Source organism: Trachemys scripta, chromosome 2, assembly GCF_013100865.1.
Source record: "Trachemys scripta elegans isolate TJP31775 chromosome 2, CAS_Tse_1.0, whole genome shotgun sequence".
NCBI classification, from domain to species: Eukaryota; Metazoa; Chordata; order Testudines; family Emydidae; genus Trachemys; species Trachemys scripta.
In genome coordinates, this window is record NC_048299.1 from 169,927,983 (window position 1) to 169,944,035 (window position 16,053).

Below are 16,053 nucleotides of genomic sequence, written 5' to 3' on the forward strand. Positions count from 1 at the left end.
AGATTTCCTTACCTCAGAGGAACACTCACCTGCCCCGATAAGGTACTTCTCCTTACCCTTGGGAACTATGGATTGGAATCCAGCTTGTTGTGTACAAAGGAGTAGGAATTTGACATTGACTGAATGCATGGGGTAAAAGGTAAAGGGAAAATTCCAAGACGACTCCTATTTTACAGGACTCAGTGATAGGGAGAATGGTGGTGTGTTCAATAGTGACAGAAAACATTGGGGGGGGGGGTAGAGAGGGTTTTGAAAGAATGCTAAGGAGCTCAGTTTTCAGTTGATGGTGAGAAATTGAAGAATGTTGTCAGAGAGGTTGAAATGAGCACTTGGATAAGGAGAGAGGAAGGGAGATAACCAGAAGTGGAAAGGTAGATTTTTTTCCATTGGTACTCAGAGCCATGCTAGCAGGTAAGGTCATTTAGAGATAGGGTGTACAGAAAGAAGAGGAGAGGGCCAAGGACAGAACTGCGTAGGACCCCCACAGAAAGTGGGAGAGGGACAGAGCAGCATCTATCAAGAGATGATAAAGAAGCAGGAAAAATGGGAGGATACTGCACGAAAATCCAGGGAGGACAAGTTGTCAAGGAAGAAGTGATCAACAATGTTACAAGCAGCAAAGAAATGTTCCAGCACTCCTTTGAAAAGGGAAAACTGTTCAGTTACTGTTTGAAAACCAGTACAACTGTACTTCTGAACAAAGATAAAAATCCAGAAATCTGTAGATCATTCTGACCGATCTCATTAATTAAGCTAGACAATAAAATACTGGCAAAATCAGCTCTCTCTGATTCTACCACTATCAAATCATACTGACCAATGTAGCTTTACTCCAGGGAGAGCAACAAATCATAACATTTGGTGAATACTAAACATCATCACATAATACAAATGATTAACAGCATCCTTCTAGCATTAGATGCAGGGAAAACTTTTGATAGGATTTTTTAGGCTTATTTTTCTGTAGTATTGGAGAACTTTAATTTTGCACATCAATTTATAAACTGATATATATATATATATAAAAATATATGGAGCTATACCTAGCTCATAGAACTGGAAGGGACCTTGAAAGGTCATCAAGTCCAGTCCCCTGCCTTCACTAGCAGGACCAATTTTTTTTTGCCCCAGATCCCTATATAGCCTCCTCAAGGATTGAACTCTCAACCCTGGGTTTAGCAGGCCAATGCTCAAACCACTGAGCTATCCCTCCCGCCTCATATTCTCTATGTGTATTCCTTTATCTGAACAGGTACCAAGCAGTGATTTTTCTACTTAAGGAGCAGCACAAAGCAAAAGTGCCCCTTTGTCACTTCTTCTGTTTTCTCTAGGTGTTGAACCGCTTGCAATAGCTGTCAGAGATTCTCCAGAGAGTCAGGGCATAACAATCCATGATAAAGAATGCACAATTTCTCTTTTTCTGGATAGCATCTGCCTTATCTGATTGAAACATAAGCCTCTCTTCAATTCCTTAAAGAAATCTTAGAAGCCTCATTTAGTTTCCATGTTACAGGAATGGGTGGGTGAGATTCTGTGGCCTGTGTTGTGCAGGAGGTCAGACTAGATGATCATAATGGTCCCTTCTGACCTTAAAGTCTATGAGTCTAAATCAGAGACAAACCAGTGAGACTTCAATTTTCCTTGTTGATGTTTCTGTGAGGGATTCAAATACCTCACCTATTTACACTAACAATGCTAAACCCGTAACCCCTTTTATATACTTTAAAATATGCATCTCTCACCATTATCTATGTTAGGCCCAGCCTACTTGACAAAAGTGAATGTCCTTGCTCGAGTGTTGCACTTCTCAAAAGTCCACCTAGTATTTATATCCACTTAGTACGATAGCATGGAGGCCAAAAACAAGTTGTTGAGGCTTTAAAGACAGAAAACAACTAGAAATTCTATAACTGGACAGTTGTAATTCAATATGTTTGGAACAAGATTACTTTTTACAGAAACTCAAAGCCACTGCCCCACTTGCCAAAGCCCGGAAGCAGCATATTTATCTCTTTTTATTCCTTTCAGCCTGATTTATGGCAAAGACAATTTGCTCTCTCGGGAGATCAGACAACATCCTACCCCAGAGAACCACACTGCAAATATGGAGAAAGAAACTTTTCTCCCTCAAGAGACCAAACATCATCCTATCCTAGCAGACTACTCTAAAGATATGGAAAAAGAAAAACAGGTCCCTTGGTGTAATGGCAAAATTCTCACCAACTTCCTGGATAGTCAGGCTCCCATGTTTTCCTGCAGGACAGAATGACACTAACTTTAAAAGATGTTTATATTAAAGGACTATTAACAATTGGAGACTCAGAGCACAACACTACTAAATTTTGAACAGCTCAGAATTAAATTAAATCTACTTTCTTGAGTGTTCTATATGTACTTGCAAATTAGACACTTCCTTGATACAGTTACTAAAGAAAAAACTGCACTATTGGCAAACCATACAAACCACCACTCAGAGGGTACCTAACCCAAATAAGTTTCTATTTTTACTGTACAAGTTCTTCACTGAAAAACACTTCACAAATGTACACTTTAAATTCTACACCCTGGATTTGAGCTCTTAAGATTCCTTTTAAAGATAATCAATGGCAAAAAGCACTTGGTTACCGCTCTGAAGCCTGTTTCGAGCATTTACAAGTAAATCAGTACTTTGTGCTACAGAGATGTTGCTATTTGCCTTCCATTTTGAAAAAAAATTATATTTATCTACATTTTAAATGCTCCAAATAGACATTACAAATCACTCTCACTCATATATTGTTTACTGAGCTGTCATTACATGTGCTGGTTTGGGGCACGGATTCCCCATTTCATGATTCAAGTTGGCAATTGACTCAGGGCTTGATTTCCATTTATTTTAAGGCCCCTTTACTCTGTTCTCTGGTGGCATGAAAGGATCTGAAATTTGGTGTACATTATATTTACATTCATTTTAAGGCTCCTTTGCTGTACCAAAGTGGTATAATGAGTAACAGACTGTCATAATTTAACCCTTTATTATACTTAGGGGAGTTGAACCATAGGACCAACTCCCCAACATTGACTTAAGAGTATTAATTAAGAATAATTAAGAATAAATATCTATGGTGTGCAAAAGCTTATCCTTGCTCAATTGACTGTATCAAGAAAATTCATATTACAGATGTGGCAACAAAAAGTTGAAGTACTTTAAACTACTAAAATCAGCCCATCAGATCAGCAATATCAATAAAAACTACTGTAAACTATGGCATGACTAGATAATACCCCTGTGACTTTAGTAAATGATAAATCAATTGACTACCAACTCTAGAGATAGCCAACTTACGTTTAAATTATTCAATTTGTTGCCCAGATCTGTTGGTCAGGAGATGGAAGGATAGGGTTTCTGGGACAAGTGAAGTGTTTGAGGAGATGGCACTTAGCAACACATGAGCAGGGGCAAAAGAATCAGATATTGAGGGTGAACCAAGGTTGGTAGTTTGGTGAAAAAAAACTTTGCGTGGGAGAGAGGAAGACCTTGTCTACATGTGAAAGTTGCACTGATTTAACTATAGGTCTGATTTCAAACTGATTTAGTTAAACCAGTGCAAACACCTATTGGGGACACATTTATTTTGGTTTAAGAGTGACTGAGTTCAGCTGAGCTTAAATTGATTAGGAAACAGTGTAAACTAACCTGAAATAAGTCACTCTTAAACTGAATTAAAAAGAGTGTCCGCACAAGGATCTGTACTGGTTTAAAAACAGGTTTAAGTTAAATCTCTGCAATTTTCTCATATAGACAAGGCAGAACAAAAAAATCATGGATGGAAGAGAGATAGGAATGGAGGGATTCAACAAAAAAGTCAGTGGAAGAGAGGGAGGTGAGAGATGTCACGGACAATGATGGATTAAAAGTTATGGAAAGGTTTGGTGGAGGCAGGTTGGTGATGATGAAGGAGATGAGGTGATGGGCAGACAGAAAGCAGAGAAAGTGCAGGGTTTAAGGGAAGACAAGATCAAGCAAGTGGCTGTTTTGGTGAGGAAGAGACGTGATTCAAGTTTAAAAATCAAAAGGAAAGGAGGTGAGGAGGCAATGGGTCAAAAGAGACATCAATATGGAAATTGAAGTCACCGAAGATAGAGCTGTGGGATGGTGGGATAAAGAAGAGTGAGAGAACAAGGTGTAAGGATTAAAGAGGAAGGAAGTTGAGGAGGAGTCAGGGGAAGAGGGTAGACAACAGCTAAATGGAGTAGGAGATGATAGTAGACTCAATGGAGTGTTGTTCAAAAGAGGCAGATGAATGGGAAGGGGATTGAGGTAAGTTTAGTTGGAAGAGGTAGGAGAAGGAGAGAAAAGGCACAGCACAGTCCTTTGGGGACAATTTGAGGCACAGGGCATCAGAAAAGAGGAGGCCTGCCAGGGGACACAGTAGCTGCAGAGGCAGTCTCAGATAGGGAGTTAAAGGAGATTGAAAGAAACAGCATGTAATCAACCACAAGTGAGTGCCAAGCCTTTGTGATAATCATAGCAAACAAAAAAAAAACCATACTGAGTTATTACAACCTGCCTGTTATGTGTGCAAAATACCATATGGAGATTGAGATGGCAAACAGATTGTACTACTAAATCAACAACATCCTACAGATATTTAATACAAACGTAATCGCTCCCAGTAGGCACAGGATGTCTTCGTCAATACAAGACTGAAAAATGTGTTGATCTCTGGGGAAAAAAGAAAAGCCACTCATGTCTCTCAGTAGCAGCAAGCCATGTGAGTTTAGGAGTGACACAAGGACTCGTAGTTCTATGATCAGAGGACAATACATGCTGCCGAGGCAATCTACTTGATTTAAGGTTGTTAGAAGTCTTTGACGAACTAGTCTCATGCTTTACACAGTATTCAACACCTGCTGGAACAGAATTTAGGGAGTTTTAATGAGTGCTCTGTCGACGTCCATGCAGTGTGTCCATGTTAAATAAAACTCATGGTGCACTGATTCAAGGAGCTCCCATAACTCAGAACATGATGAATGGTAGGAGCAGAAGGGAAAGGAGACAGGTTAAGCTGCACCATTCTTCAAAAAATAAAATTCTGTCATTTAATCCTGAAAGTAGAATTAATACAAGGTGCACACTCTGCGCCAAATTCTGGGCTGAGTTACCCTGGTGTAAATTGGGAATAACTAAAGAACAGAATTTGGTGCGGTGAATATAGACTCCTTACTTTTTACAATATTGTGGGAAACTAATTCCAATAAGAATTAGTAGCAATTAATCTTTTCAGTATCTGGTGTACTAAGAGAGAGAGTTCACCTGAAGAAAACTCTTCTGATTTTCCAATAAACAAACTGGATTCAGAAACTGTCATCTTTTCCCCCAGGAATTAATAGCCATTCTCCAACTGGAAGGACATAAGGCAGAATTATTTTCTTAAAGTACGCTGGTGTAAATCTGGAATAACTTAATTGACGTTAATGCTGGAGAAAAGTTAGTCACCCCAGCTTATTGAAATGCAATAAACACATAACCCGACAATGCCATTTCTGCTAGGTCACTTTACAGAGTAGAAATGCACTTGAGCCCCTCTGGCTCAGTTTCCCATGTGTAAAAAGGGATAAGACTGCTTAGCTTACAGGAATGTCACCAGAGGACTGATTAGTTAATATTTATAAAGGGTACTGAAGAAAAAAAAGCAGTTATAAATGCTAAATATTATTTACTTACTGAGTGCTCCAACTAGCAAGGTTAAGATAGACATTCAGTACGTAAACAATCTTATAATTGCTACGTCCTCCATAGTATTTTGTAAGGCTCTTTGAGGTCACATGCTTTTGCTCCCCTGGATGTGCCTATACTGAGCTGAAGGAAGTGTGAGCATACTATCTCCCCTTGTAAGTATGCTCACACTTCTTATCAAACTGTCTGTACTGGGCTATCTTGATTATCACTTCAAAAGTTTTTTTTTCTCTTAATTAATTGGCCTCTCAGAGTTGGTAAGACAACTCCCACCTGTTTATGCTCTCTGTATGTTTGTGTATATATATATATATATATCCTCAATATATGTTCCATTCTATATGCATCCGAAGAAGTGGGCTGTAGTCCACGAAAGCTTATGCTCTAATAAATTTGTTAGTCTCTAAGGTGCCACAAGTACTCCTGTTCTTCTTTGAGCTGAAGGAGTGGGGTTGGACTGGGGCTGAAAAAGGGATAGGGTTTTTTTTTTTGTTTGTTTTTTTGAGGGAGATGGTTTTCTGATCCCAAATGAGGTCACTCTGGAAACTGAAGAAGAGCCTGTTAGAAAGGGAGAATGGACACAAAGTAGGGAAAAAAAGAAAAGAGAAAAATCAAAACCAGATGATGATATCAGCAAAAAAGCAAACCTAAGGAAAGAAATAAATCAATATGTTACAACTTTAAGATCCCCAGCCAAAGAAATAAGATTAGGTGATGTTAACCCCATGAAAGTAGCTGACTGGATATAAAAAGCGCAGGCGATATAATAAGAGCCAGGAGGAGGTTGCGAGATGGGGATCTTTCAGTTGAATATAAGAACAAAGAGCAAGCAGATAAACTGCTAAACATTAAAATGTTAGGGAAAGTTAAAATAAGTTGCCAGCTACTAAAGTATTTGAAGTGAAGGGAGTAATATATGAAGTGCCATTAGAACTGACCAATAATGAGATTACTGAGAAAGCACAGTAGAAGGTAAAGTAGTTGTAATCAGAACAGGAGTACTTGTGGCACCTTAGAGACTAACAAATTTATTAGAGCATAAGCTTTCGTGGACTACAGCCCACTTCTTCGGATGCATATATCCATGAAAGCTTATGCTCTAATAAATTTGTTAGTCTCTAAGGTGCCACAAGTACTCCTGTTCTTTTTGCGGATACAGACTAACTCCTCTGCTACTCTGAAACTAGTTGTAATCAGGTTCTGAATGAATGCTTCCTTCACAGCTAGCTGGGGGGGGAGGAGACTCTGGGTGTGATTATGTAAATACAGTTTGCTCCTGCTTCACTTAGATATTCAGCAGATGGAGCGGTGTTTTTCTCACTGCAATCAACTTGGCTGGTGTTGGGTCACAAATCACATTAGTACTGAATGTAGGGGTAGTGAAATGCTGTTATCAATGCTGTGATTATTGTGGGAATGCAGGGAAGCAAGACTGTGCTTAGCCCAGGGTTCTCAAACTGGGGGTCCGGACCCCTCAGGGGGTCGCGAGGTTATTACATGGGGGGTCCCGAGCTGTCAGCCTCCATCCCAAACCCCGCTTTGCCTGCAACATTTTACAATGGTGTTAAATATATAAATAAGTGTTTTTAATTTATGGGGGGGGGGGTCCGCACTCAGAGGCTTGCTATGTGAAAGGGGTCACCAGTACAATAGTTTGAGAAACACTGGCTTCACCTGTTCCAAATTGGGGTGGGGGGGGAGGGGAAGGGGAAGAGGAGAAGAGTCAAGAGGAACTCATTGAACCAGGGGCTTGACTGCCAAAGCCCTGTGAAAGTAAGAGTGGTGGGGACAGAAGTCCTGGTCAGGAGGCTGCACAACCCTGCTCCCCGCCCTCTTTAGACTGGCTTAACCTGTTCTTCCCCACTGTTCAAAGAATAGAGCTAAATAGGCTTCATTAGGAGTCATTTTTTGTTATTTTAATTGCTCAATCAGAGCTGAAACCAGTTGTGGTAGGACTGTGTTTCTGCCCTGCCTGCTAAGAGCTAAAATCACTTGGGGGGGGGGGGGGAAGTGTTTCTGCCCAGCCTGCAAAAGAGCTGAAAATCACTGAGAGACTGATGTGCAGTGGTCACAGCAGAAAGGCAGAAGGTGACTGACAGTCAGCTGGTGAATGAGTGACCAGCAGGGCGAAAGTGAAGAGGCATGATGAGCTGCCAGCAGGGTGGTGGTGGAGAGGTGTGGCGAGCGGCCAGCAGGGCAGTGGCGGAAAGGCGCGACAAGCAGCCAGCTGGGTGGCTGATGGAGGAGTGCGACAAGAGCGGTGAGCAGGTGGCCGGTGAGCAGCCAGCAGAGTGAGTAAGATTCCTCTTTACCCTCCACCCAGGGTGAGAGGTGAACTCTGCATATGCACTCTTGAACTCTGGGCCTGCACTCACCAAGGAGAGCAACTGTGAGTGGGGTGCAGAAAAGGGAAAGGCATGTGAAAGGGACTTTTGGGTCGCTGGATTTGAGAACCTGAGGGGAAAAGGGCACTGCCCAACCTACTTGGGGTGGGTCTTTTACTCATGGTTTATGTTTATGAACCCTGTTTGTGGTGTTTTTCCAAATTAACTCCAAGTTACTTCCCTTCTTTTATTAAAAGTTGCTTTTCTACACTCGGACTCTGTGCTTGAGTGGGGAAGTATTGCCTCTCAGAGGCGCCCAGGGTTGGTGTGTAATTTTTCCAGATTACTGGGTGGGGGCTTGAACCGGTTCTGTTGTATCATCGATGGAAAGGAACCCCTAGATATTGAACCCGGCCCTGGTTGCTGCTGGATCCACCTGGCAGAAGGGTTACATAGTAGTAAATAAATGATTAATTAGTAAATGAGCAGAAAGCAAGCCATCAGCAGCAGTGCTGATTACATTTAAGAGAGGGACTCTACTTGAGGCCAGGTCTACACTATGGACTTATATCAGTATAACTATGTTGTTCAAGGGTGTGAAAAATCTACACCCTTAGCGATGTAGTTATACCACCCTAACCTTCCGTGTAGGTAGAACAACATTGCAGGAGGGCTTCTCCCATCGATATAGCTACTGCCTGTCAGGGAGGTGGATTAACTATGCCAATGGGAGATGCTCCCATGGTGCAGCTGTGCCAATGCAGCATATTAAGTATAGACCTGCCCAATGAGAAAGTAGCACTAGGGTTTCAGATATTGAGAACCAAGCCATATATCCTCCCTCCCCTAAAGTGTTCTAAGTGCCAATGACATGGGCATGTAGCAACTGTTTGCAAAGGGGAAACAAGATGCAGTGAATATAGGGGACAGCATTCCTATGAAAATTGTATAGAACTGACATAGGTCATATGTAGTAACTGCAGTGGTAATCACAATCTAGCATATAGAGGGAGTATTGCTGCAAGACAAACTAAAGAGATACAAAAAGACAAACAACATATCTTATGTGGAAGCTATAAGGAGACTCTCAAAGCATCAGGTAGAGAAGGAAGACACAAACAGCACAGTAAAAGGGGAACTGCAGACACAGATTCATTTTATAAAGAATATGATAAACACTGTGTAAGGGTAAACCCTGGGTGGAGGGTAAAGAGGAATCTTACTCACTCTGCTGGCTGCTCACCGGCCACCTGCTCACCGCTCTTGTCGCACGCCTCCATCAGCTACCCAACTGGCTGCTTACAATAGACAGATTTTGTGTATTTATGATAGATGTGATAAACTGTACATCAAAAATAAGAAAAATCAGAAAAAATGAAAATTAAAGCAAGGACAGCAGAAAAATACTTGTATGTTAGCAATTTATCAATGGACTGTATTCATGCAATTTTGAATGAGGCTAATGGTGAAATATGACTAGTATGGGAAACACAATCTTTTGTTGGAATGTGCACAGCTGGATAGTATATCGTCAAGAACTAAAAGAAAATATCCTGGAAATGAAAACTAAACCAGATATCATATGTATTCAGGAAACATGGTTGGTTAAAAAGCTTGCTTTAAAATTCCAGGATATATTGCCTTCAGGCAAGACCAAAAACTAGGAAGATGGTTTTATACTGCCGTAAGGGAAGGATTAAACTACGTAGCAGCAGAGAACAAAGAAGTAAGCGTATAATATGATGCTGTTGAGATCCCAATGCAGAAGAGAAATATATATCTTTAAGGATTTATAATATCTATAACCCGTGTGGGAAATTAGGAAGCTTGGAGTGAAGAGAAATAGTGAAGAATTATAAAAGACCATATATCATATGCAGTGACCTAAACAGTCATCATAAATTGTGGGGAAGTAAGACAACAAATAAAAATGGTACATGCTTAGAAAACTTAATTGATGAAAACAATCTAGTAGTTTTAGACAATGACACTCCCACTAGTGTAGTACAGCAGATGGTAGTTTTTCCTGGTTAGATCTGGGAATTATTACAGCAGATATTGCAAGTAAATGCCCCTGGGAAATATAGAAGAAGGAGGAATGAGGAGTGATCATTTCCCTACACTTATTATTTTTCAAGGACAAAGTAAGATTGAAGGTTATGGAAAATTACCTACCTGGGATTTTAAGAAAGCTAATTAGGAGCTTGTCACGCTGTCTGGAGTGGCTCACAACCGTGAGTGCCAACTTCAGGGCGGACTATCAAAAACCCCTGACTGGTTGCGAGTTCTATACTTAGATTTCTCCAACCAAGTATCAAGTGTGAACTCCTCAAGCACTATAGCAGCCTAACCATGGACTCACAGACAGTCCCCTTGGGTACTCCAGTCTATCTTACCACCCAGGCAAACTTGCCTTTGTGGTAGATGGTCCCTTACATCAAATATCACAACAATATTCAGGATATTCCCAGTCCCAAGGGACCAGTCACTTACCCCCAGGTAACAGGAAATCAGAAATATACAGGCAAATTAGAAGAATAAATGGAATTCTGACTAAGAGTAGTCTCATCCCAAGTCTTATTGGAACTGACAATAGAGTTAGAAATTCTGATAATGAGAAAGCAGAAATTTAGCAGAAAATTTCTGAGGGGTGAATAATGATGAACATCACATTGAAGTTTTCCACCAGATTAAAAGACAATTCACTGAAGAACGTCATGATCTATTATGTAGCTGGGGGTAAACACAAAGTTACTACACCGAATGAGTGATTTTGTCTGAGGTAATTTTAGAAAGCGATTGATATCAGCAAGAATACATCACCAGGTAAAGATAATATATGTAACAATGTTTAAATATCTCTCTGGAAGCAGTTGGAGGGTTCTCTTGGAATTATAACACTATATGGAGAAAAAGAGTGATACTGGTAGGGTGGAAACATGCATTAGTAATTCCAATATGAAAACCAGGAAACTATAGACCAATTGCTCTTACGTCTGGTCTGGTTAAAAGTATGGAGAGAATGGTGAATGACAGATTGGTTGCCTATCTGGAAAACAATGGTAGTATAGAGAAGGTGTAGAGTGGTTTTAAAAGAGGAAGATGCACCTCTTATCACATTAAGTTAGAAACTGAAATACATTTTTTTGTATGATGAGGCATAAAGGTTCAAGTTAGCCGTCTTTCTACCTACGAAAAGGTGTATGACACCCTATGGAGGAAAGGATTGTTGTTTAAAATAGGTGCACTAGGGATAAGGGGAAGAATGTATGGATGGATTAGAGAATTTTTGAGTAAAAGGACCAAGCAGATGAGAGTTGCAAAAATTATGTTACATATATATAATGTTAAAAATGGTCCACCACAGGGAAGTATCATCATCCTGACCTTATTTAATATTATGATAAATGATCTCCCAAAACGAAAAAGTGGCAAGGCAGGTGTCACTCTATTTGTAGATGATTTTGCTCTGTGGATTAGGAGCAGGAATGCTGAGGTTGCAAAAAAAGAGAATCAGCAAAGCATTACAAGAGACCTCTGACTGGGGACATGCATGGGGTTTCAAGTTTTTTGTTGATAAATCGATTGATCTTCCTGTGTAACTTTCTTTTTTGTAAAGAAATATAAACTGTATCTATATGGAGAACAAACAGATATAGTTACAAGGTTTAAATTCTTAGGGGTAATATTTGACACTAAATTACTTTGGAAAGGTCATATAAACGATGTTAAAGATAAATGTACAGGAGGATTAACCTGCTTAAATCTTCCTGAGATTAACTGGGAGGCAGATAAGAAAACACTGCAAATGGTATACAGAGCCTTAATCAGACCAGTATCAAAATTAGAACGTAAAACATTAGATTTAATACAAGCCCAAGCATTATGAATTGCATGCAGTGCATTTATTACAACAGCTATATGTGGCTACACATACCTGGACAATTGGAGTGCCCCTGTGCTCCAACCTGCTCTGCCTGCCTGGCACTCCTACCAGGGAGTGGGGTTGCGGCATAGGGGTGCCCATTTTTCTGGAGTGCCGGGCGGAGGATGGTGACGGGACTGAGGACGAAAGGGGTGGGGAGAGCTCCCCACTTGCTCTGGCTCAGGGCCCAACAAACCCCTAATCTACCTCTGGATATTGGGCCTAACTTTCTGGGCCAAAGTTAATGGGAACTGCAATGGTTAAAGTACCAAACAAAAATACGAGGATGGTTGGGAATTCAATAGGCAAACCATAGCACACAAATGTTAGAACTCTACACACTGTTAAAGGTGGATGCAGGAGTTGAAAGACAAGGAAAAGCTGAATGAAGTCAAAACTTTTGGTCATGGGAAAATTACTTATGGATAGAAAGTCACATGTCCAAACATGGATGTAGATTTATTTTATAAACTTAAGGACAAAAAAAAGACAGTAGGTTTAAAATAAAGAAGTGTACTAGTATATAGATGAAAAGTGGAGTCTGTTTTGTCAAATATATAAAAATGGATCCAAACAAGAAAAAACAGGAAGAGTGGGGACCATATATTTTATGCCAAAATTGAGAATTAAGACATCTAAAGAATATCCAATTAAATGACTGTCATGGCAGCCAAATTAGCAGCAATAATGCTAGAATTAAATTGGATGTATGTCCAGCAGTGGTGGTGATGTTTTTGGATTCAATGTCAGGTCTTATGGCAATAAAAAAGTGTGTCTCCGTATGTAGAAGGAATTCAAAAGCCTAGTATAGAAAAATGTAACAGAGGAATGGCAAAAAACACTGGATTAATGAAAAAAAGTGGCAGAAGATTTTTTTGAATTGTGCCCTAGAATTGAGGATAATGACATACGTCAGGGCCTGCATAGGACTAATGAAGTGCTTTTGTTTAGAGTACTTGCTAACCATTGTGGTTTAAACCAAAAATCTTTTTTGAATAAACAGACACAAAGATGGACTATGTGCACTCTTCCAGATGAAAGAAACAATTGGTACCTTGTATGGGTATAGAAGGGCTTTGACAAAGAAGGGTAAAAGCTTTTTGAAGAACTCAAACATCTTAAGTTAACAAAAACTACATTATGTTATTTAGTAAAAACATTGGGGAAATGGGGTATTATTAAAAATGTGTTGTTACATTACCTGAAAGACACAGCGTAGAGAGAATATAAATCTCTAAATATTGAAGAATTATAGTTGGTGGTCGCTAGGCTTCAAGTCTGCTTCACCATAAAAAAAAAAAAAAAAAAAGCATGCAGTAGGCTATGGTGAGGCCACACCCACCACAAACTCCATTGGAACCTGCCTAATGGGCAGGAGAAAATCAGCTAAATGTCTTGCCTATTATGTATTACATTGCTTGTGCAAAGCTTTTTTAATATACTAAAAAGAGTATGACTGTTAAAAATAAACTTTGTAAACTGCCCACCATATAAGATCCAGTTGTATGCATTATCATAAAATGATATGAAAATATGTTCATGGCAATGCTAAGCAATATTAGAAGAATGTCATTCAAGGCATATCATAAACTTTAAAAGGAATCTATCAAATATCACAGATAAATCCAGTTACAAAGTAGACTGGAATGGAGGATTCTCAGAGGATAATTCAACAAACTAAAAAAAGTTTCAATCTTGCTTCAAGGACTTAGTTATTTAATTGCCTTTTTCCCCCCTTAGATAAAATATCTGTTGTCACAGTGACAGCTGGTTTAGGTCTCGGCTCCACCTACGTTTGTTGATACAGAAACCAGGATACGGAAGTATAGTTCCTGGATAGTAGGGTTGTTAGCTATCTCATAGTGAGTCACTCTCCCAAGCCATCATACAATCACCATCTGATTATAGTAGGTGACTTAGGACCATGTCATGTACTCTAATTCAACAAGCGCTACCACAGAGTACCAGAATTAGGGTCTGATCCACAAAATTCAGCTCCAGCTCCAAACTTATACACAGTTAAGGGATGAATAGATCCAGGGTCATATCCATCTTTAATAGCAATACTGTACTACAGCATACACTGCATATGCTTACAAGTTTAGAACTGATCTGTGATGAGGGCAAACTGCAAAATGGACTTGGAACTAGGGTTGGAGCAGGGATTTATTTGTACATGTAAATCACAATAAAAATAAAATGGAACAGAAAAAATACATATAGCAGGCCTCACATTCTATAATTAAACACTAAGAGTAGGACTCATCAGAAAATGAAAACTTGATGTAAGGCATTACACAACAAAGGCAAAAGGAGCACATATAGGAAAAATAGCTGTAGCAAAAATCCCCAACTGCTGGAGATGGGACACTAGATGGCAGGGCCACCGAGGGGGGGGGGGCGCGGCGGCAAGTGGGGCAATTTGCCCCAGGCCCCGCAGGGGCCCCCATGAGAGTTTTTCAGGGCCCCTGGTGTGGGGTCCTTCACTCACTCTGGGGGCCCCGGAAAACTCTCGCGGGGCCCGGGCCCCCGGAGCTTCTTCCTCTCCGGGTCTTCAGAGGCAGGGGGTCCTTCCGCTCCGGGACCTGCCGCCAAAGTTCCCTGAAGACCCACGGTGGGGGGTCCTTCCGAAGTGGATTCAGGGAGCCCCCTGCTGCCAAAGACCCCAGACCCCCTGAATCCTCTGGGCGGCCCTGCTAGATGGGGTGGGCTCTGAGTTACTATAGAGAATTCTTTCCCAGATATCTGCCTGGTGGTTTTGCCCACACACTCAGGGTCTAACTGATCGCCATATTTGGGGTGGGGAAGGAATTTTTCCCCAGGTCGGATTGGCAGAGACCCTGGGGTTTTTTCGCCTCCCTCTACAGCATGGGTCACGGGTCACTCGCAGGTTTAAGCCAGTGTAAATGGTGAATTCTCTGTTACCTGAAGTCTTTAAACCATGATTTGAGAACTTCAGTAACTCAGCCAGAGATTAGGGGTCTATTACAGGAGTGGGTGTTTGAGGTTCTGTGGCCTGCAATGTGTAGGAGATGATCACAATGGTCCCTTCTGACTTAAAATTTATGAGTCTATAAATGTTTATTGAAAACTGAGTAACAGATGTATAAGACTGTTATATGTTTTATTGAATCAATCAACAAATTCATTTTTTTCAAAAGAAACCTGTATACTAGGGGGTTCTCAAGCTGGGGGTTGTGACCCTCAACAGGGTCCTCAACAGTCCTGGTATGGAAAAAGATGAGACCTACTGTTACATACCATAAAGTTCATACAATAATGCAGATGGTACCACATGATTTTATGGATGTTAATGAACACAAAGGAAAAATTACCTGTGGTTTAATGTAAGTAAACTGTCTAAAGAATAACTAATGGCTCTAGTTCAGGGGTCGGCAACCTACGGCACGCGAGCCGATTCTGAGTGGCACACAGCTCCCTGCCGCGGTCCCCGGCCCCAACCCCACTCAGCCCCCCCGCCCACCGCTCTCCCCTGCGGGGGCAGGAGGCAGAAGCTTGGTTCTGCAGCAGCCAAGCTTCCCCCCTCCCCCAGCGTGGTGCTTTCCTGCCCCTCCTCCCCTCCGCCAATCAGCTGATGGCCCTAGCGAGGGGGAGGGGGAAGAGCGGCAGCGTGCACACAGCTCCGTAGAGGAGGCAGAGAGGTAGGGATGGAGCCTGGGGGAAGGGGATGGAACAGGGCATATCCCTTCCAGCCCCCTGCCCTGAGCCGCTCAGGGCAGGGGGCTGGGAGCACCCCCACGAGCTGAGCACCCCAGCCCTCTGCCCTGCACCTCCCCCACCCCTCTGCCCTGAACCCCTCCACCCCAACACACACCCAGCCTTCTGCCCTGCACCCCCATACCTCTGCCCTGACCCTTGAACCCCCCCACACCGCCAGCCTTCTGCCCTGAACCCCCCACACCCTAACACACACCCAGCCTTCTGCCCTGAACCCCCACACACCCCCAGCCCTGACCTTTGAACCCCCCCACCCTCAGCCTTCTGTCCTGAACCCCCACACACCCCCAGCCCTGACCTTTGAACCCCCCCCACACACACACACCCCAGCCCTCTGCCCTGACCCC

The 16,053-nt window shown here is 41.7% G+C and overlaps 1 long non-coding RNA gene across 1 annotated transcript in view; it reads left to right on the forward strand.

Annotated features, from left to right (window-relative positions):
* Nucleotides 1–2,030: 2,030 nt before the first annotated feature.
* The window catches only part of LOC117873191, a 23,716-nt gene continuing 9,693 nt past the window's right edge, over nucleotides 2,031–16,053 (forward strand). The window contains exon 1 of the long non-coding RNA XR_004644654.1: nucleotides 2,031–2,191. This is a non-coding gene — a long non-coding RNA (uncharacterized LOC117873191). The remainder of the gene's footprint in view (nucleotides 2,192–16,053) is intronic.